The 22,586-nt window shown below is 42.3% G+C and overlaps 1 long non-coding RNA gene across 1 annotated transcript in view; it reads left to right on the top strand.

Annotated features, from left to right (window-relative positions):
• Positions 1-22,586, top strand: part of LOC139186998 (uncharacterized) — a 172,041-nt gene that overhangs the window by 82,177 nt on the left and 67,278 nt on the right. Inside the window, exon 2 of the long non-coding RNA XR_011570695.1 lies at positions 1,752-1,848. This is a non-coding gene — a long non-coding RNA (uncharacterized lncRNA). The remainder of the gene's footprint in view (positions 1-1,751; positions 1,849-22,586) is intronic.

Genomic DNA, 22,586 nt, shown 5'->3' with positions numbered 1-22,586 from the left:
TGTATGGGGTTACAGCCTGAAGGTACCTACTTTTCATTGCCACAAAACTGGGCATATTGTTTCTGGCAAATAGCCCCAACTCAGTTTATCAGATATTTATTGAAAATCTACCAAATATTTATTAAGCTTCTGTGTAGAAGGCATGATACCGTTCCAAGTTGCCACAGGAAAGAACTGTTACTGATGTTTTACTACAGACAAGTTTTGGTCTGTAATGAATTGGTCAGACCACCGAGGTCTGAGCTAAAGCATTCCAATTTCCTGGGAAACCATACCTGCCTTGACCATGACTGGATGATTTGGTGGGGGGTAGGGGTGCTGAGTTCTCTGTGAATAAATGCATTGTTTATTATATCCAGGTTTCAACCTGTGTAGAATAAAGAAATGGAGTGGAGGCTTTTTTTTTTTTTTTATGAAAGGAGTTATTCACTTACTAATGGTCCAATGAAATTTGGGGAATGTCTACTTTCTGATTCCTTTCTGGTGGAAAGTCAAGAAAATGTATGTGGGAAGATTACAGTTTGAATTAATATTCAGACGCACTTCAGGGCCCTCTTCCCATCCGTTCCCCCGCCCCCCAACCTATGACCCTGTTCTGAGAGCCCACTAGTTGTTCAGCGAAATGGGAAATGGTGCGCCTCTGCCGGCCATCTTCGGAGGTCAGGATCCATTCAGTGGTTTTGACCCATTTGTCAGCTTTTGAAGGTTGCAACAGCTTTTGTTTGGTGTCCAGAGTTTCCAGCCCCCTCCCCACCCCCTCACCCCCAAAACTCTGAGTAAGTAATACAACTTAACGGTGGGGCATGTGGCCAATGCTGAGCTGGGGAGGGAAGAGTGGAACTGTGGGGATGTGGCCAGGAGGAAATAAGAGCAAATTCCTCCGAAACGATCTGACAGGAAATGACAGCGCATCGGCCTCCCCTCGCAGAGGGAGCGAGCCTCCGAGAGGGGAGAAGTCCTTCCTAATCACAGAGCAGTGCCAGAGCGCAGTAGGTGAGGATGATGAAATAATAAAGCATTTCCCGTGTGTGTTTTTCATTAGGCCTGTTTTGTTTTTCTTCCAAGTGCTGGGGAAACAGAACAGAAGCCCCGCTTCCAGCGGCACCACAGCGGCCGCCTCCCGTGGGAATAAGCAGCTGAGCACAGAGGAGGGGAGCCCTGGGTGGAACTGGTTCTAACACCTTCCTAATGGAAATAGTGATTTGCAAAGCCCTCTTTATACCCTTTGATACATAATTAGTAGCCCAAAGAGCAAAAGATTAAATAAAAATGCTCCCCCAGCTTTTCGGAAATTTGGCAAAACATTAGCTGCTCCCTTCTGAGAGCCAAATAGGGTAGAGGTCTTTGTAGGGACCCGGTTTGGCTGGTCCAGACTGGCCCTTGAATCACTCAACACTTATTACATAGAAATTAACTGGCTCGATGTCAATTAGAGAGAATTTGTTAGCAGACATACCCAACGGGACCTCTTTCTTACCCAATTTGGTAGTTTCTGTAAGAAAATATTGAAATACCTTTCATCCAAGCTAACTGAGTGTTAGACAACACAAGTTGTGTCAGCTTCCTTTATGGTGTGTGTATGTGTGTGTTCAGGGCCAGGGCTAAGCATCAGTTTTTACCCATCTCACAGAGAAGATAATTAAGAGGATGCTCAAAAGGAGGCTGGCTGGAAGAAATAACCAATCCAAAATGCCTGTTGTTAAATGGGTCATAAAGGCCCTGGGAAATCAATATTTGACTTTCTGTTTCAGGAATGGTGGCTGCTACATGCAGTTTTAGATCAATCTACTATAGTCATGCTGCCCTGAGACCCAGATAATTCCTCTGTGAACTCTGGACACTCCGAAGGTAAAAATCTCACTTGTTTATCTTTTTAGAAAATAGTTATACTTGCGCCCCTTCTTCCACCCCAGCCCTGGACAACTCATGTAAAATCAACTGTGAGATAAATAAAATGAGGAGTCATTTTATTAAAGATCTAGGAAAAGTGCTCAGGTGATCTGAAAATGTAATTAAACCTCTAAATAAGCGGATTACTGGCTGAAAAGTGAGATTGATAGATGAACCCCTTCAGCTAAAAAGGATTGCTTAATGGACTGAACAACAGTCTTGGACTCTCTCCACCTTGGAATCGCAGGTCCAGAATCGGGCAGGCTCCACGCCACCACTTCCCCTCCTAAGACAAATGAAGCTCCACGAGGCTGCTGTGAGGAAGGCCCGGAGGGGAGACCCCAGGATGCATGTGGACGCACAGATGTGCCACCTGCCTTGTAAAAATAGCCAAAGACACCCAGAGCACTGTTTCTGGGGGCTCCTCCTGGCTTATCATCCAAAAGACCTGAAGACCTTGGTAGTTCCAAAAGGTTAAATTCACTTCTGACTTTTCGAAAAGAAGATATTAATGGCAAAATGAAGAGCTGAAAATGAAGTTAAAAGCTTTGGTAGGACAAAATAAGCTAAAACAATGAAGAATTACCTCCTGTAATTGTACTTCTACCATCAAGAGGGAGAGAGAGAATTCTTTCTTCCTCACTGGCAAACAGGACAAGCTTTCTGACTCCTTTTATTCTGAAGGTGGTCTTGGTGTGAATTTTGGTAACATAAAATTTGTCCCCAATTCTATGAAGTTGATATATTCCAAGTTTAAATATTTGGAATATTTTGGATTTATCCTCTTGGTTTTCTGCTTTGTTTAATTTATACGTTGAAATTAAAGGAGCCGTTCTTTGTAGAACTTCATAACATTTCCAGAAACCGGCAGAGTCAAAACATAATGTCTTTTGTTTGATAGTGATAGGAGTTCCGTAACCTACATGAGCCATTCAATTTATCCTAAGATAGCAGCAGTCCTGACTCTGGAGCAGATGGACAAACATGAAGCTCTGTTAGTTTGCTGCTATTGGTCATCTAGCTGTCTTTGCTCTCAGGACTAAAGATCAGTCGTTAAGCTAACATCTCACTGGTAAACTAACTCTCAGTATGATTGAGTCCACAGCATTTACTGTCAGCCCAGAGAAGGTAGCCTAGTGGATACCCCTTGATGAAACCCAAGTTTCTAACTTAGTTTTGCAGAAAAAATCATCACTGTCTCTCAAACTATGAAAGGTAGAATTCTGTCATCTTCTCACTTTTGGAAGAGGGCAAGGGCAGAGTCCTTATTCCTGTCTAAATCCATGAGGGATATATCCTGGAGGTCCGTGACCACTCGTGGAGTTTAGCTAGTGAATAAATAGCACTTTACTTCTTGGTGATGATACATGTGAAAAAAATAAACCTAAAACATACAGGTCATTTTACAATCACAGATTCAACCTAGGATAAAGGATTACTTTGATTTTAAAGTCTATGCTCCTGGAGCTCATCATCAAGTAAATTAGTATTTCCCAGAGCACCCCAGTCTCTTTGGATTGAAGTAACTCACCAATTCATTTGATTCCCCAGATACTCATTTGTTTTCATTTGGGTTCCATGTTCTTTTTCTTATCTCCTTATGAACTCTGGGAGAATGACTTAACATATGATCAGTTTCCAGACTGCGTACTCCCTGGTGGTTCAGATGGTAAAGAACCTGCCTGCTGTATAGGAGATCCGGGTTCAATCCCTGAGTCAGGAAGATCCCCTGGAGAAGGGAATGGCAACCCACTCCAGAATTCCAGCCTGAAGAATTCCATGGATAGAGGAACCTGGTGGGCTACAGTTCATGGAATCACAAAGAGTCAGACATGACTGAGTGACTAACACTTTCACTTTCACAGGAGTCTGTGGTCTTAAGTAAGTACCCCAAACCATCTATGGAATGTACCTTTCTCACTGATACTTGTCCCAGTGTAAACCCATCAGGACTGGGGGGTAAAGTTACTTAAGAAAAAAAACAAAAGCCTGAAGAGATCAAGAACTGGACAAACGAGCTTCCTTGTTTTCCTATAAATTTGTTTCATTTCCAGTCAAAATGAAGCCTTTCGAGTGAACAGCCTGTCTAGTTGCTGCAGAGATCTTTTACAGTATTACTGAGTTAAATGCATATAATCATAGAAAATTGGCCTGATTCAACTGAAATCTGGAAAAAGAATAATCCCTTATACTTTCATTTTCTTAAACTGTTCTTTTTTTCTGACCGTGCCTCACAGCTTGCAGGATCTTAGTTTCCTGACAGAGACTGAACCCAGGCCCTTGGCAGTGCAAACCCAGAGTCCAAACCACTAGCCTGCCAGGAAATTCCCCTTCTTAACATCAACTTTCTAAAATGTAGCAGATAATGAACTCAATAATGTGAGCACGTGAACAATGTGACAGTTTGGTGCATAACAATTACATGTGCTCTCCTAAAGGGGTGCTTACGCATCAAGTGGCGTGTGTGAAAGGGTGCAGTTTGACTCAGAGTTTAGCTGAAATCTCCGATTGACCCTACAACATAAGGTTTATGTGTCAACTTGCTTGGCTTTTCAAGAGCCTGAGAGGTAGAAGAGTATAGTGGTCCAGCCCACAGCCCCTGGAGCTGGATGGCCTAGGCCCAAGTCCCAGGTCTTCTGCTTATTGGTTGGTGTATCCTTGGAAAGCTCTGTAACCTTTCTATGCTTCAGTTTCCTCCTCTATTAAAGAGGACTAATAATAGTGTTAGCACATAAAGTTGTTATAAGATTAAAAGAGTTAGTGTAGATCATGAGTTTAGCCTATTTGGCACATAGGAAGTGTGTTTATATAAGCATTAGCTGCTATTGTGACAATCTCAATCTGCTGGGCCCCAAAACTAAGTAGCCTGCTGTAGGTGGAGCTCAGGAGAGGGTCTCTCCAGCAACCACGGTTATGGTAGCGCCAGGTGAGACTGCTGACTTCTCCTCTTGACCTGAATACTCTCCTCGCAGTCCCCTCCTCACCGTGGCAGCTCAGTTCAGCTTCCAAACAGTCCTCAGTTCTTTCCTACCTGGCCAGGGTCCTCTCACCTTCTCCCCACTCTCTGCTCTTTTGTTTTTCTGCCAGCACCTTCATGTTCACACATTTGGAGAGCCTGTCAGCCTCTTGGGCCTCCAGTCTGCATCTCTACTGATCATCCCATTCTATCCATTACTCCTGGGATGAGAGAAGCCTCCTTGCGAAGTCGGAGGAGGAGAAAGACTGTGGATAATCATACTTTTAATTTTTTATCTCCATCAGAGTAAATAACTTTCTAAAATACATGAATATGATCCTATGAATCTTTCTAATCTGAAAGCAATGCTGAGAGTCTAGTCATTGGCATATATTGCTGTGGCAAATTTATTTTTTTCAAATATACTATTTGCTGTCAAGCCCACTGGCAGCATGATAGAATGATTACTTTATTGTTATTTGTTGTTTTTAAATTACTATAGCAATCTACATTAAGAAACCTACCGAAGCCTATATTTCTCTTTTTATTGAACCATCAGAAGGGATTGAAATTAATTTCAAATCATTTCTTAAAAAGAACATTCAATGCTTCCTTGTTATTCACTACTTGGTTGACAAAGACAAATTCTGTTTTGAAATACTGTGTGACATTACTTGGTACTGTTTTCCTATCAAGAAAAAGTGCACCTATTTTTCTGTTTAATGAACTAAGATAACTGAAGGCTATAGCACTCGATACATCTTGTGGCTTTTATGATATTGTCCAATTTTCACATGATTCATAATTTACAACTCAAATAGAGAAGGCAGGGGTGGGCATGCATGGAAATTGCAAATCTGTTGGGTAGTACTTTTGAGTGTAGAGACTTGATAATAATTAAAATGAGAGGTTCCAAGCTTTTCCCCAAGTGTGCATCAAACTGGCAGCAAAGACAAGTCTGCTCCACCTCCATCACTACTGAAGAGAAAAAGCCCACAAACCCCGCCACGGCCGGCAAAGTCGGCGTTTGCTGCCCTCTCCCCACTGCTTCCTTTGAATTCCCACCCTTCTCTACATGACAGCCCAGAGTCCGGCTCCCACCTCTTCCTTGGCCCTTTCTTTTCTCATAATGGCTGTGATGTCTAACCACCCACCAAAAGTTTGTGCCCCCCCTTTCACAGTGCCCTGGGGAATGGGTGCCCGGTGTCTACATTCCCCAGCTTCACTTGCATCTGGGCAGACTCTTAGACTAGCTCTTACCAACGATCTGTTCATAGTAGGTATGTCTATTCTTGGCTACAGTTTTTTTTTTTTTAATTCATTAACAAATATTTATTCAATGTACAAATTATCACTGGTTACAAATCCAAGCCAGTCTTTTTATTATTATCTTATTATCCTGTGGCTCTAGCATCCAGAGTCCTCTGCAGTCATCTTATTTATATGATGCATTTTAATTTTTTAGTTTTTCAGTATTTTAATTTTAATGGAGTATAGTGGATTTACAATGCTGTGTTAGTTGTCAGAGAAAGACAGATGTCCTATGATATATCACTCATATGTGGATTCTAATTTCAAAAAAAGATACAGATGAACTTATTTACAAAATAAAAGTAGACTTATAGATATTGAAAACAAACTTATGTTTACCAAAGGGGAATGTTGGCAGAGAGGGATAAATCAGGAGCTTGGGATGAACACCTGCATACTATTGTATATAAGATAGATAACCAACAAGGACCTACTATATAGCACAGAGAACTCTACCCAATATTCTGTGATAACCCATATGAGAAAAGAATCCAAAAAAGAATAATATATGTGTAATTGGCCAGAGTGTTTAAGAATCTTTCTCACTGAATGCAGAGGACTTACTTCAGCCTTTAGGATGCTAGAGCCACAGATGGAAGAAGTCTGAGTCTCTGAAGTTCCACTGGAGTAAGGATATCTGCTACCCAAGATGCCTATCCTATATATTATAAGATTAAGAAATAAACAACTATTATCTTGAATCACTGAAATTTTATAATTTGTCTGAATGGAACGCATAACCCTAGCCTGGACAATAAACTCTGGTCCCTAGCTCACTCTCAGTTGGCTGAACTAATGCCGAGAGGTAAATCAGGAGATTATGATCAACCTTCCTCCCGCCAGGATTTGCATTTTACTTGAGGGAACTGCCCACACTTCTTCCCCAAAAAGGACACTGTGCGCCTGGCTGTACACACTGAATGATCAGAAGAGTTGATCCTACACACTAGCATGATAAGGAGGAAGCAGTGCTGGCTGGAGTTACAGTTTCTGGGTCTGAGTTCTAATAATTTAGTTCTTAGCTGGTCCTGTGCATGTCACTTAACTTTCTGATCAGGGAGATGGAACAGGGGTGTATATTATCATGTTTAAGAATTTGGAATCTCACAGTCCCCAGTTGGTGATTTACAAGATCTTGACAAATTCCTTGCCCTTCGCACGCCTTGGTTTTCTCGTCTGCAAAACACGGAGTAGAACACCTTCTTCATAGGTTTGTTGACTCATCCATTCATTCACTCATCCATTTAAAACGTATTTACTAAGAACCTGCTCTGTGCCAAACACGACTCAGTGTATTTACAGGAGAGACAACTCTGAGCAAGACAAGGTTTGTATTGAGTGGACATGGAGGGTAGTAAAGAATGAATAGACCTCTGTTCAGCTGTTGTGGAGAGGAGGAAACAAGCTAATGTCTATGAACTGCTTCTGCAGTGCCTGATACATAATAAACATTAAGAAATGGGAAGTATTATTAATTCTTTGAGACCCCATGGACTGTAGCCCTCCAGGCTCCTCTGTCCATGGGATTTTCCACACAAGAGTACTGTGGTGGGCTGCCATTCCCTTCTCCAGGGGATCTTCCTGACCCAGGGATCAAACCTGGGTCTCCTGAATTGCAGGTAGGTCCTATACTGTCTGAGCTACCAAAGAACCCAATATAAATATAATAATATAAATAATTTCTATTTCATGTAAATATGAAAATGCATAAAATAATAATTGCAATAGCATCCAATAGGGCTAGTGTGAGGATTATATGAAACATGTATTTATGAGCTATTTATTATTATCTAATTACCTGATGGGAGAAGGCAATGGCACCCCACTCCAGTACTCTTGCCTGGAAAATCCCATGGATGGAGGAGCCTGATGGACTGCAGTCCATGAGGTCTCAAAGAGTCGGACACGACTGAGCGACTTCACTTTCACTTTTCACTTTCATGCATTGGAGAAGGAAATGGCAACCCACTCCAGTGTTCTTGCCTGGAGAATCCCAGGGATGGGGGAGCCTGGTGGGCTGCCATCTATGGGGTCGCACAGAGTTGGACACGACTGAAGTGACTTAGCTATTACCTGATGATTAATTGAAGCAAATGCAAAGAAGAATACGTTAAATTCCTCCTCCCCATTTCAGTGAGGTTGGGACATTTTCTGTTGGCAGAAGCTATTACCTCATGAGAACAGAGAAACCAATCACTATTCACCCCAGTCATCCCATGCCAATTTGAGTAATCTCGCTGCAAAGCTTTGGAAGGGATATATCTGCCCTCAAGCAGAAACCTTTAGCTTCGGTTAAGTTGAATGAGAGAAACCAGGGGCCCTCAAATATAACCTCCACAGTCTGTCATTGGGTAAAGGAGGCCAGTCCCTGGACCCTAAGCAGAGGCTCTCACCTGGCTTGTATGAGTGTCCATCTGTTGGAGAGTTTTCCCCAAAACCCTGGGGTGGAAAAAGTCTTATGCACTGGGCCTGCGTAAAAATTCATCTGAAATGTGTATAGGAAGAGAACATGCAGGTAAAAATGTGGGCAAGGCACACAATCTTTTTAAAAATTCTTACTGTGCTATTTTCCTACAAGCAGGTCAGCAGAGCACACTTCAGCTAATGGTTTGAGTTGCATAAGTAAGGTGACCATAAAATTTATCATCTAATCTGGGTCACTTTTGAGAGTGAAAAGGGACAGTATTAATAATTACAAGCAGAACAACAGTAGTAAATCAGAACTGTTCTAGGGGGCAAAACTCTACACATGTTCACCCTGGACAGAGATTGTTAGGAATATTGTTTTTATTTATTTTTAATGCTCATGATTCTTTTGGAGGACAGGGCTGTTTATAAACATGTCTGAGAAGTAACAACAGGCTAGTATTTTTCTGTAACAGTGACAGCAGTATACCAAATATTTTAGGTCTTCTCTGCATTATGTGAAAGCACTTGTTTCAGGCTTTAAAGGGGCTACAAAGTTGTCCAAGACATGACCCCTGGCCTCAAGGAACTTATAATTTAGCAGAAGAGAGAAGCCAGACAACTCAGACAAAGGCTCGTAGACCAAAAACCTTACTGGGATTAGGGAATGATGAGCAACTGAGTGTTGCGGATGCAAGCGTTTGTGGCTAAGCGTGAAGGTGGAGATATGGGTTGGGCCAGATGGTGTAGGGGCTTCCCAAGTGTCCCTAGCGGTAAAGAACCCGCCTGCCAATGCAGGAGACACAAGAGAGGCAGGTTTGGTCCTTGGGTTGGAAAGATCCTCTGGAGGAGGGCATGGCAACCCACTCCAGTACTTTTGCCTGGAGAATCTCATGGATAGAAGACTCTGGCAGGCTACAGTCCATAAGGTTGCAAAGAGTCAGACGTGATTGAAGCGACCTCGCATGTAGATGGTGGAGAGCTGTGAATGCCACAGCTTTGCACGTGGAAGATTTGGATCACTTCCTGACTTGCAACCTCAGATGAGGGGTGAGGAAAGTTCTGCTATATGGCCAGGGAAGGTTTCATGCCCAAGCAGACTACGTGGCCATGTTTTTAGGATACTCATCCTCATTCATGGGGTCATTATAATCCACGGGGTCACAAAGAGATGGACATGACTGAGCAACTTTCACTTTCATCCTTGTAGCACTGAAGACTAATTTCCAATCTAGACATGACATTAAAACAGATGTCAACAGATCCTGTTGGCTTTTACATAACGAGTGGGAAAAACATAGGGAGTGGGAAAAAATACAAGAAAGCCTTTTGATGCTTTGGATCCTTCCAAGACCAAGTGGAGAAGGAGGGTAGGTTCTAACCTGAGAGAAGAGTGAATGGTCATGGCTTACAATTTCTCTCCACCAGCACAGGAATTAGCACATAATATTGGCAGAGGAGGACCATGAGCAGAATATTCACAATAGGGTCCCCTTGGAAACTGAATCGGAAGAAGGATGGATCTTTTCATCTGAAAGAAACCAGAGGACACCCTGTTGCTTTGGGCTATTCCAGAAGGGCAGCTACAGTGCCCTCTCTCTTCCGGGACCAGCTCTGCTCAGTTGCTTCGGTTGTGTTCGACTCTTTGCGACCCCATGAGCTGTAGGACCCCACCCGGCTCCTCTGTCCACGGGATTTTCCAGGCAAGAATCCTGGAGTGGGTTTCTATTCCCTACTCCAGGGGATCTTCCTGACTTACGGATTGAACCTGCATCTCTTGCATTGCAGGCAGATTCTTTACTGATGAGCCATTGGGGACCGACTGTGAGTGGTCCTATCTCTTATTGGGAGGAGCCAGGTGTCTTAGTTTAATTGTCCTGGAAACAGACTTGGAAATGGTGATTTTCATGCAGGAAATTGAGTATATACTTAGATAGATGCCTGTGAAGGAGAAAGAGTGCAGGCTTGGGTGGAGGGAGGGGTTAACCAGCAATTTAGTCATGACAAAGACTTCGGTGGTTCACATGGGGTGCTCTGGACTAGGATGGATCTTCAAAGTTGTCCCAAGTTAAGGACTCCTACATCCATAGACATATCAGGAATATAGGATACCCCAGAAAGGAAGCCTGACCTTGGATAAGGCGGCTGTCTTCACCAGAGGGACTCAGCCAAGAGCTGACAGCTGCCAAACTCCCAGAGTCTGGAGGAATGAGTCCTGAAGTACTGCTATTCTGAAGGGGGCATTTGGGCCAACTACCATGGCATACACCACACCAGTGGTTCTTGAACTAAGACATGGTACATCAGAGTCCTCTGGAGGGCATGTTAAAATGCAGATTCCTGGGCTCTGTCTTTAGTTTCTGATCCATTAAGTCTTGAGTGGGGGCCAATAATTTGTATTTCTAGTGAGTTCCCAGGTGATGCTGGCTTGGAACCCCCCACCTTGAGAACCACTGCACTACTTCAGACATTCAGGGAACCTGCTCAGGCATGGATAGCTCATCAGCACTTTCAAAACATGTAGCAAACAGACTTTTAAGTGGGCACATTTCAATGCTGAATCAGGCAGCTTTGATTATCTGTAAGATCTGTTTTCTACTCCTTAAACTGACAGTTTGGTGACCAAAAAAAGAAAGTTCTGCTGCAACTAGGTGTGTATTTGGAGGACTCTAGGTCTCCATGGGGAGAAGGCAATGGCAACCCACTCTAGTACTCTTGCCTGGAAAATCCCATGGGTGGAGGAGCCTGGTGGGCTGCAGTCCATGGGGACACTAAGAGTCGGACATGACCGAGCGACTTCACTTTCACTTTTCACTTTCATGCATTGGAGAAGGAAATGGCAACCCACTCCAGTGTTCTTGCCTGGAGAATCCCAGGGACGGCGGAGCCTGGTGGGCTGCCGTCTATGGGGTCACAGAGAGTCAGACACGACTGAAGCGACTTAGCAGCAGCAGCAGCAGGTCTCCATGTCAAACGTTATTGCCATTCTCTATGGACCAGCAGCTGCTATTTGAAGTTGTCGTTAGCAGTTCATTCCTCTATTTCAAGAAGAGACAGAACCTAGTTGCCTGCCTTACAAGATTCCTCCCCACAGCTGTGCTTGTGTTACCTGCATCCATTTTTCTATCTACTCTCTTACCTTGCTGTCATCATGTGATCCAGTTCAGAGGGATCAAGCCCTCGCTAAGCTCTGACCACCACAGCTGGTTGAAGGGTAAACTTGGGGCCACGCTGGACTCTCCCGAGTCTTTCTCCAGGGATTCCATTTGGGGCTGAGAGAGAAGAGCCCCCTTCTTCTCTGGAAATGAGGATATGAGCCTGGAGGTACCCGTGACCATGGCTTTTGTGCAGTGAATAAGCCTATGAGCAGAGGGAGGAGATGAGACCAATTGATGGAGAGAAATACAGTTAAGAGGCAGTCGTCATTAGCTATATTCTTGCCCTTCTTGATTACATTGTGCATGAGCGCTCAGTCATATCTGACTCTTTGCAACCCCATGAACTGTAGCCCACCAGGCTCCTCTGTCCATGGAATTTTAGAGGAAAGAATGCTGGAAGTGGGTTGCCATTTCTTTCTCCGGGGATCTTCCAGACCCAGGGATAGAATCCACGTCTCTTGTGTCTCCTGCATTCACAGGCAGGTTCTATCCCCACTTTCTTTAGCTAATTCAAGTTAGGTTGCTGCCACTTGCAATCAGATGAGTCCTGTCTAAGGCTCCCTTTAAATGCAAATACCATGGGAAGCAGAATACATGGCCCTGATCCTAACAACTTAACTTTCAAGGGCAGAGTAGCCAGAAGAGCCCATGATCAGGCCTGAGGAGCATCTGCAGCGGGAACCCTTGTTTGCTCAGAGGCTTCTGAGGAGTGGGATGGCGGTGGGAGGGAAGGTCAAAGAGCCACAGTGAATGCTCTCTATGTTCCGGGTGTCCTGCTAGGTGTGTAGCATGCTTTATTCCATTTAGTCTGACATGGTTGGTAGCGCCGAGAGCATGGTAGATGAGACATTAGGTACAGAGATGGTCAGTGCATTTCCCAAGGTCACACAGCTAGTCAGTGGCAAAGCCGTGACTCAAACATGGTTGGAAGTGCTGTGCACTTAACCACTGCCTTATATATGACTGCTCCCAAAAGCAGAGACCACACCAGAGGAAGGGGTGAGTTATGGGATAGAAAATTTCATTTTACAGTTTTGTTAAGAATTATACCAGAGACCAAGGTCTGGGACCCTTCCAGTGATCCAAGAACTATTTTGAGGGATCCAGTTACATTTCTCAAAAGTCATAAAATCTAGGAATCCAAGGTTAACCCTGAAGAATATTAGGGTAAAGCATATAGTGACTCATTAAGGTTATATTTACATTGAAATTTACATTTATATTCTTTTGAGAAATTCATCCAGAGGTGAAATGATGGATTTCATCATTTTGTTGTTCGTTACCAAGATGTCCCCACGTCTATGGTCGAGAGACTCTACAGAACTCTTTCACTCAAACATGGTTAATTCATGCACCACTAATTTGAGCTCTTCCAATAATTCAAACAATGCCTATGTAATGCTTATTTAGCAAAAAGTTTTAAATGTCTTATTTTATCAATTCCTGGATCTTCCTCTCAAGTGGAGAATGTAGTCTAAAAAGTATAGCTTTTACAAACAGTGATTCAGAAACAATAAATTTCTTCATGACACTCACCACCACATCCAGTAACCAAGTCTTGAATATTAGATAAGTTTTATGTTTAGGAGGCATTCATATATAGTAGAGGCTTGTGAATTATAACTTTTTCATGAATGCTCCTCATTTAATCTATTAGTACTCATTTATGTCTTCCTTTATAATATAGACAACTGTTAAAAATATAAAACTCCATTTTCTCAAAAAGCACTCTCTCTGTAATTGAAGGCTTTCTCTAAGTCACAAAAACCTTTCCACCATCACTGAATCTGCCAGGCTTCACACTATGTTACTGATGTATTGAAACAAATTGGATGGTTTGGAAATAAGTCTTGGCTAAATTAGCTAGACTAGCGTTTCTCTAACTTGCTTTATTGTGAGATTTACCTCTGAGATTCTGATTCAGCAAGTCTTGATTAGAAGCTGAATGTTCAACAGATGTCCCAGGGGATTCTAATATAGGTGGCCCAAGGGCTATCCTTTGAAAAACATGGAATTGGATAATACCAAAGTTCTTGATTTCCCTTTGACATGAGTATGCATTAGGTCCAAAGAATGTAGTGTGGATAAAAGTATGTGTTTATATCATCCCATATGTGAAGATCCCATATGTGAATAGTGTATGTATCATACACTATTAATATGATTAGAAACTTAGAGAAAAAAATCCTTTTGTGAAAAAGTAAAATTCCTTCATACAGAGAGAATTTATGATGATTTTCTCATTCTTACTGATTTCTTTCAGAGTGAGATTTAATTTCCCATGACAATCATTTCATCAAATGACACATTCACAGACATATAATTTTCCTTTGAAAAATTCAATATATAGTTCACCTCTAAGGCTTTTTCTTTGCAGTAGAATGATTGTATAATTTCACACCTTAGCGGCACTCTTTGATTTCTTATTGATAATTGTGTGTGACTTGTTACAGAGACACATCAATAGGAATATTGAGTTGTATAAATTATAAATACAAACAAAATAAAACAATTGTCTATCTCTGCTACCTTATCTGGCGAACACATTTTATACACCAGTTCTTCAACTTTGAAAATGAAACTAAGTTTTAATCAATTATTCAGTCATTTTGAGACATATTTGAATGTGGGCTTTCTTCAATTTATTAGTTTTGAAATGATAGTACCAATTAAATAAAAATATTTTTTAAAAATTATAATGCCATCAAATAAAAATATGTAAAAATATTAATTTTAAAATAAAAATATATTAAAAGATCTTGCTCTCTAATTTTCATAGTATACAATTGCTACAGGAGATGGTTTTTAATGCCTCTTTGCCAGTTCATAATGAACTTGCTCATTTTCCCCTGATAGTCAATAACCTCTCAGTTTCTAACAAAGGTTTAATGAACAAATTTGGGAGGACTGTGCTATTCTAAGATGAAAGGTTTACAAAATACACCACAAGACATTAACTAGGAGGCAATACATATTATTAGCAATTAAAACTACATTACCCTTGTCAAAATGAATGAAAAAGTGAGTCTTATGGTGTGGTGCTCTTGTATTTTATCATGTTTGTTTCTCATCTGCCTATCGGTATGTTTCATGGGGTCTCCCGCTGCAGTTTCTGCATAGCCTGGTAGCAGTAGTAGAGAGGAACATGAAAGAGTATGATAAATTCACCCCTTGTTTATGCTTCAGGGACGCTTTGTGCAAAATCTCATAATCTGAGATTATGGGTCTCTTCATTGTCTTTAGTGAACAAGCAAAGTTCTGCTTTCCTTATCGCCTTGGAAAAAATGTTCAAATTTCTACTCTTTGCATTTTCCTTCAATTTTTGTTGCACAAATATCAGTCCATCATTCAGCAAAGTTTTTCCTGAAAGAGATGGTGATGAGATGAAGGCAAAGAATATGGAAGGCAGTCTTTCCTTTCTATAATTGTGCTTCCTGTTTATTCAGCCAGCACTTAATGAGTTTCTACCATGTGCCAAATGCTGGGTAGGCAATAGTGGGGAGAAGGTTAAAAGCAGTAAGATAGTTCCCACCCTCTAGGAATCCATAGCCTACTTAAAAGACCAACCCATACACAAATTTATTAAAATAGAATGTGTCATAGCAATGATATACACACATGGCCACGCCCGATGACCTGCAGATGTGACAGCGTGCACTCAGTGGGGGTGGGGGAGCATCCAGCTCAAATGATGTCCATCCCCAAAGCTTCATGGGGTAACAGCCACTGAAGTGGGACTTCAAGTACTAGCAGAAAATAAAGAGTACATTCCAAGGAGAGGGGATCTGAAAGAGCACGGCTTATGAGGTTGGGCTGAGGTAGGTCCAGTGGATGAATGTAAGGGGGATGGAGGAGAGAGAGACCATGCTGAGGACTGGGAAAACTCCACGTTATGAATTGAATCATGTTCCCCCAAATTCATGTGCTGATACCCCAACCCTCAATGTGGTTGAATTTGGAGAAAAGGCTTTTAGGTAGGTAATTAAAGTTAAATGACGTCATAAAGATGAGGCTTTCATCCACTAGGGCTGGTATCCTTATTAGAAGAGGAGGAAACACCAGCGGTCTCTCTCTGTGAGTACACAAAGGCGAGGTCACGCGAGCACACAGTGAGATGGCAACCACCTACAAGCCAAGAGGAGAGGCCTCTGAATAGAACCAGCCTTGCCATCACCTTGATCTTGGATGTCCGTATGTTCAAAATAGTGAGAAAATTAATTTTTGTTGCCAGTCTGTGGTATTTTCTTATGGTAGCCTGAACAGACTTGTATACTCTGTGAGGTGCAATTAAAAGGGCTTTGCCTGCAGTGCTGAGGAGTTTGGACTGGAGTCTGGCTACTTAGCAGAGCAATGTCATGATCAGATTTGGGCTTTTGGAAGACTGCTGTGTCTGCAGTGGGAAGGGCACGTGGGGGTGGGGGATAGATTGAGGCCATAAAATATGCAAGGAACAAAAGCAGAAGGATAGATCAAGGAGCCCTGTCCCAGGAGCCAGGGGTTGGGGGCTGTACTTTAGCCCTGCTCTTCCACTACTTGGCCTTGGGGCAGTCGCTTCACTTTGCTGGGTCCCTGCTTCTACCTCTGTAAAATGAAGAGAGTTGACTCAGGGGTGGTTACTGTATGCCTCCTATAAGACATCTTTCTCTGAAAACTCTCTCTTCCCCTCCCCTCACTGTGTTTGGACCACAGGCTAGAGCAGAGTGGATCAAAGTGATTGCCTGACTCTGACTGGATAAGTCCGGCTCCCTTCTTCAAAACTTTGGGCTGAGAGTCAGTCTAGGTATTGGGAACCAAGTCACATTAACAGCAAAAGGAAGGTTCTGAAATCCTACTTGTGCCCCAGAATTGTCTCTGTTCTCCTTTCTGATACCTGATTGTTCACCTTTTCCTTGGTGCTCCTTGAGTTCTTGCTGCCATATACTTGGAACATAAAGTTTTTCCTTAGGCTAGATTGTCAGGTTCCATTAGGTATAGCCAAAAGTGTATTATCCAGACTGTTTCCTGATGCAGCACTTGCTGAGTCTGAGACAGGGGATGACACCCACACACTTGTAGCTGGTGTAGGTCCAGCCACATCTGATCCAGGATGGTGACTGGTTGTGGGGTTAGTATTAGATCCTCAATCCTTCTGTAAGATTTCTCCACTCATCTGCTGATATGTCTGAAATGTGCACTCTAGAAGTCATGCCTATGAATAAGAATGCCTCTACAGGGTCAGTGTCAAAAACAGTCTAGGATACTCCAGTTCACTAGTTACTTATCTATTGGAACCTGTAGATATTTTTGAAGGGGAAGACTTTGATGATGGAGAAAGTTAGAAACTATCTGGATCAAAAAATCCAACAAGGCAGGAATGAGATTCCAGGGCTGCTGGTGATAGTTGAGAATGACCCTAGAGATGGGGAAGGTCACACCATCAGTGAACCCACCTAAAACACACTTCACCATTTTATTGTGGGTCAACCTTGGTCCTGTTAGAGGTCCTGTGAGTGTCTGGCTTGGGTCTTCTTCACAGTTTTCATTGTCCTTTCTAATTCATTTGAGTAAGGAGCCCTTCTAGAAAGCCTACCTGAGCAGGCTCTGGGAAGGGCTTTGGCAAGAGCATGTGCTGAGTCCCCGGTGCTACTTCTCCCACTTACTGACCCTAGGGCTTTAGCCAAGCCACCTAATCTCCCGAATTCTGTTTCATTTCTTACAGGCTCCAAGCAAAAATTAAGCAGAGGCCATATAGGAAGATGTTTAGTAAGCGTTCACACTGAAAGAAAAGAAGACTCTCCATACCTACCAAGTTGAAATATTTTTCACAGGCAAAAGCCTTCATCAAGATGCTGTTCAGTTCACTTTAGTCCCTCAGTCATGTCTGACTCTCTGTGACCCCATGGACTGCAGCACCCCAGGCCTCCCTGTCCATCCCCAACTCCCAGAGCTTGCTCAAACTCATGTCCATCGAGTCGGTGATGCCATCCAACTGTCTCATTCTCTGTTGGCCCTTACTCCTCCTGCCTTCAATCTTTCCCAGCATAAGGGTCTTTTCTAATGGGTCAACCCTTTGCATCAGGTGGCTAAAGTATTGGAGCTTCAGCATCAGTCCTTCCAATGAAAATAAGTGCAAATCAAGGAGTGTGCCTTGAGCACACCACAGCCATCCTCCAGTGTCTGTAGTCACTGAGGTGGGTGTTGACCCTGGGCAGCACTTCATGTGTCCTCCTTAGAACAGACATCCTTGAGTAACTTACACCATGTCACGTTGCAGAGGCAGAGTTAGGATTTAGTATTTCTGTGTCTCTGTTGATCTAACAAAGATCCTAGTCTAGTGGGAAAAGTTGGGATCACTTCTCAAAATGGACCTGCATGAAAATCCTAACTCAACCACTAACTCCACTTTTACTCTATGATTGTGAGCAAATTGTTCAATCTTTCTGAGCCTCAGTTTCCTCACCAGCAAGCTAGATAATCAGAAACAGGGTGGTATTAGATACAACACCTAGCTCAAGTGAAGGGACTCAACAAATGTTCCCTTTCTCTTAATTATAAAACCATTAGATTTGGTCAAGGTTAGGAACAGTTGCTAAGTTAGTTCTTTCCATGAAGCAAGTGACATTAACCACAGCAAAATGCTCTTCTTTTTTGACTGGACCGAGATTCACTAATATAGACAATGAAAGCACATTTGGGGGATGATCCTTGCCAAGTCCACTTTGATGTTTTTGTTATAAAAGAGCAAAGCCAGATGGAAGTGATCAAATGGCTAAGCTGGGTGCAAAAATATGAGACAGAGGTATGTTTTCCCCCACTGAAATATTCTGCACCCTCCCCAAGTTACAGAAGAGTGCTTCTACTCAAAGTCTACAGATCACAGAGCCCCTGGCAAAAGTCCCTTAGCAAAATCTGACTTTGAGTTAAAAGTAGAAATGGATTCTGAGCATCTGCTTTGGAGGCCTCAGATAACACCCTTGCTTATCAAGCCTTGATCAGAAAGGATGCCAGACACACATGGAAAGGTCTTGCCCCTCTGACCTTCCCACCATAACATTTGGAAACAAGAGGACTCAGAGCACTTTAGGAGGGGCCTGAAGAGTGGTTAGAGTGCCTTAGTTTAGTTCCACACACATTTATCAAACCCATCGCTAATGCCAGACTTGGCAGGAGCCAGGGTGAAATTAGGAACATCCCAGAGACCAGAAGGCACTTAGCCTCTGCAGCCAAAACTGCTACAGAGTACCCGCACCTTGGTAAATTCACATCCAGACACACATTTGATTTGCATGGTATGTTCTCTCTATATGTTGCAAAACTGATGCAGCAACACTACAGGCATTACTAATTTTTGTGGTTTTCTGTGTGTGGGCTCACAGTGTTCTAGACATTGCACAGAACATAATCCTGGTGCTTTCAAATTCAATAATGCATCATATCTGAGACCTCACTTGCCTAGTTTAAAAATAGCCTAAGGTATGTGATAAATTATGTTACAGATGATGATACATAGTAGAAACTTGTAATATCTGAATCGAGGGGCTGATTTGAGGAGTAAATGGAACAATTCTTGAAAAACACTTGATTTAGTGCCCAGACCATTGTAGGTCCCTTGATTCACATCTAGCATCATCAAGGTTTTTATCAAATCAGCAAATGGTTGCTCCAAACTCACCCAGAAGATTATGAATATAGTTAGATAATAATTGATAAATTTATTCAATCATTGGGTTGGAAGGCATTTTGAAAGTTCATCCAATCTCTCCTTAGAGCCAACTGAACTCTGTCAGCCTTATTCATAAACCCAGTTTTTTTGCCTAAACATGTTCAGTATGAATCAACTTTTGATAGTACTCTTCTTTAGTGCCTAAAATCAGAATTACATCTATTATTTGTTCATTTATTTATTTGAATAAGCTACATGTGCTCACCAGGGAGAGGTTTTCCTCTAACTTCACAGGCAAACTTCAAACAGAAAGTCTCTTTATGGAAAGACTGGCCAGATGCAGGTATATATCTCTGGGAGTTGTCCTGGTTTCTTTTCAAATTAGGCAATGAATATGCTTCTTGACATGCACACACAAGATTTGTGGCAAAAACACCTTTCTTTCATGTAACTGATTTTCCTTTAATCCCAACCTTAATGTAGATCATTCTTGATGCATAATCTCTAATGGACTTTGAACTAGCGAGTGCTAACTTTGAATAATGAAGAAATAAATGACAGTTTTCCTTATAGCTGGATTCAGGAGACATGGGGTTGAGGGGCAATGGAGGTATAACTGCTCACCTTTCACCCTGGCACAAGCAGGTGAAGTGCTGAAAGGAAGATGTGACAATAAGTTTAAACCCTGGGGCTGAGTGTTCCCAATGCATTTGCATTCCTTGGTTTGTAAGACTGTGTTTAAAATAAAAAACCGTCACCAAGACAGAAAAACTGCTATAGTTATATCACGGCACACTGAGTTGCAAACCTTTTAATGAAAGACATAATTCTTGGGTTGTCTACATCATACTATACTCTCATGCAAAACACTTTAATGCCTGGTGTAAATTACTTTCGACTTTCTTAGCACGTATTGCATTTCTTAATCATGGGTGTTCAGTTCTATTTTCCATTTGGAGTCTAGGAGAATCATATCCAAATGAAGCTGGAGGACTTCCCCTCCTGCAGTCTCCCCTTCTCTGGTCCCACTCTCCTCCCTGCCCCCTTCTTTCCCTCCTCACCTCTGTGCTACCCCAACTCCTCTAGGACAATACAGTTTCTGGGACATCCTCAGTTGGAGGCTGTAATCTGGTCCTCAGTCAGAAAAGTGAACAAATGAAAAATACACCTTTTGCCTGGACAGGATGTTACATCTTCAGAAAGGCTGCAGCCCAGCCTGCCCAGGTGCATCTGCAGAGAGATGAAGCTTGTCCCACACAGCTCTACCCTCTCCATGGCAGGGTACATTAGAATGGTCGCCAAGAACCTCCCACACCCGTCTACCTTCTGAGAAAGACACAGCTGCAGGAATTTTAAAATATTCACACAGAATGCTGGGGTCTAGAGTAAGCGCCTATGTGCTGCCTGCCTAATTGCTCTGCTGCTGTGGTCAGCTCTCAAAAGCACCAGTTAGACCAAACCTTTTCTTGGCACATATCTCCCATCATCTACTTCTTCTAAGGCAGAATGAATCATTCATGCATACTCCTACAGCACTGTCCATATACCTCTCTGTCCATATACTTCATCTTAGTAACTGACACAATGAACTATAGTTGGTGGACAACATCTTCCTTGACAATTCTAAAGCACTTCTGGAGTCCAGAGTCATTTCTCTAAGAATCCCAGGGCAGAGTACAGTGCTGGTATATAATAGTAGGTGCTCAGTCAAAGTGTGTTAAATAAATAAATGATATGTCTAGTGGAGAAAGATGTCAGATTTATACACTGCCATTTAAATCATGTATATTTTCATTTCACAGTCTCCAAATTGTGTAATGAAAGTAGGAAATACTCTGTGTCTGGAAAATATGTAATGATAGTAAAACATTGCCATGTTTATCCATTTTTAATTCAGGAGATTGGCAACATGGCTGTAGTTGAGATTTTTGGAGGGAGGAAGCGAAAACGTAATACATCCTCTGCAGTATTCCCCTTTTTTTCCCTGATGGGGGAAAAAAATGCAGCTTTTACTTATTTATCTATAACATTTGCAGGGCTCTATTTTTTCAGCTGGTTCTTCCTATTCAGATTTAGCTACTAAATAGGGGGCTAGCCCAAGGTTAGCTAAGACCCTGGATGAGCTGAGTGCTGGCATCTGTCCCTGTGACTATTGATTCTGGGGCTATGCCAGATCCCTGGGGATTGGAAAGATTCCCTATCTGAGGCTACTTGGCTCCTAAAACCCTTCCTCCAGCCCTTGCCAACTAAAACACAGTAGGAGCAAATGTTGTGTGGCAACTGGGTATAAACACAACAGTTGGAATGCTTCAGAAAGAAGTCTGGATTTCCTGGTTAAGTGTATTCAATGCTAAAACAACAATAACAGTGTTAAAAACACATTTGGGGATTGTTAGAATGCCTTACCCACTGATTCTCATTATTCCTCTTAGAGTCTCACTGGATGCACTGATGTCTCTGAGAAATATTTCCTCAGGAATTATCTCAGATGCTACGTCCACACAAACTAGTTAAGGTGAAGATTAAAGCAGGCTTCTGAGTAAAGTCAATGCAATCATGTTTGTTAAGTCAACACCTTACTTCATATTACTCATAGGAATAGGGAAAGGAGAATAGAGAGACACGTGTTCTGCTTTGGGGCTGTGACTCTTACAAGCACTGAGATTTCAGGTAAATCGTGTGTCTAGTTCTCAGCTTTCTTATCTGTAAAGTGGGTAGGTTGCTCATAGAGATCTCTGAAGTGCCTTCTAGCATTGAATCTCAGTGAGCATCACTGCTCTCAGAAATGAAGCAAATGTCCTTAGCCCGGCGTGATCTGTGTTTGAGAGGAGAGTTAAGGCTCTTAGTTTTTTAAATCAAGCCGTTTGCACAAGGACAGAGAATCTCATGAATTTTTATCAATGAACTACCTAGTGGGGACTACCTCCTATGGGTTGAATGATATGCCCTCAAAAAAAGATGTTGAAGTGCTAAACTTCAGTGTGAGAAAGGTCACCCTATTCTGGAAATAGGGTCTTTGCAGATCTAAGCGACGTAAGATGAGGTCGTGAGGGTATGCCCTAACATAGTAAGACTGGTGTCCCTATGACATAAAGAAATTTGGACTCAGACAGAAATAGAGAGAAGATATGTGAAAAGGCACAGAGAAAACACGATGTGAAGATGGAGGAGAGATTGCATTGCCGTGAGCCAAGGAGTGTCTGAGACTATCAGAAGCTGGAAG

The sequence above is a fragment of the Bos indicus genome, chromosome 2 (assembly GCF_029378745.1).
Source record: "Bos indicus isolate NIAB-ARS_2022 breed Sahiwal x Tharparkar chromosome 2, NIAB-ARS_B.indTharparkar_mat_pri_1.0, whole genome shotgun sequence".
NCBI classification, from domain to species: domain Eukaryota; kingdom Metazoa; phylum Chordata; class Mammalia; order Artiodactyla; family Bovidae; genus Bos; species Bos indicus.
Note: the sequence above shows the minus strand (reverse complement) of the source record. Positions and strands in the feature narration are given on the sequence as shown.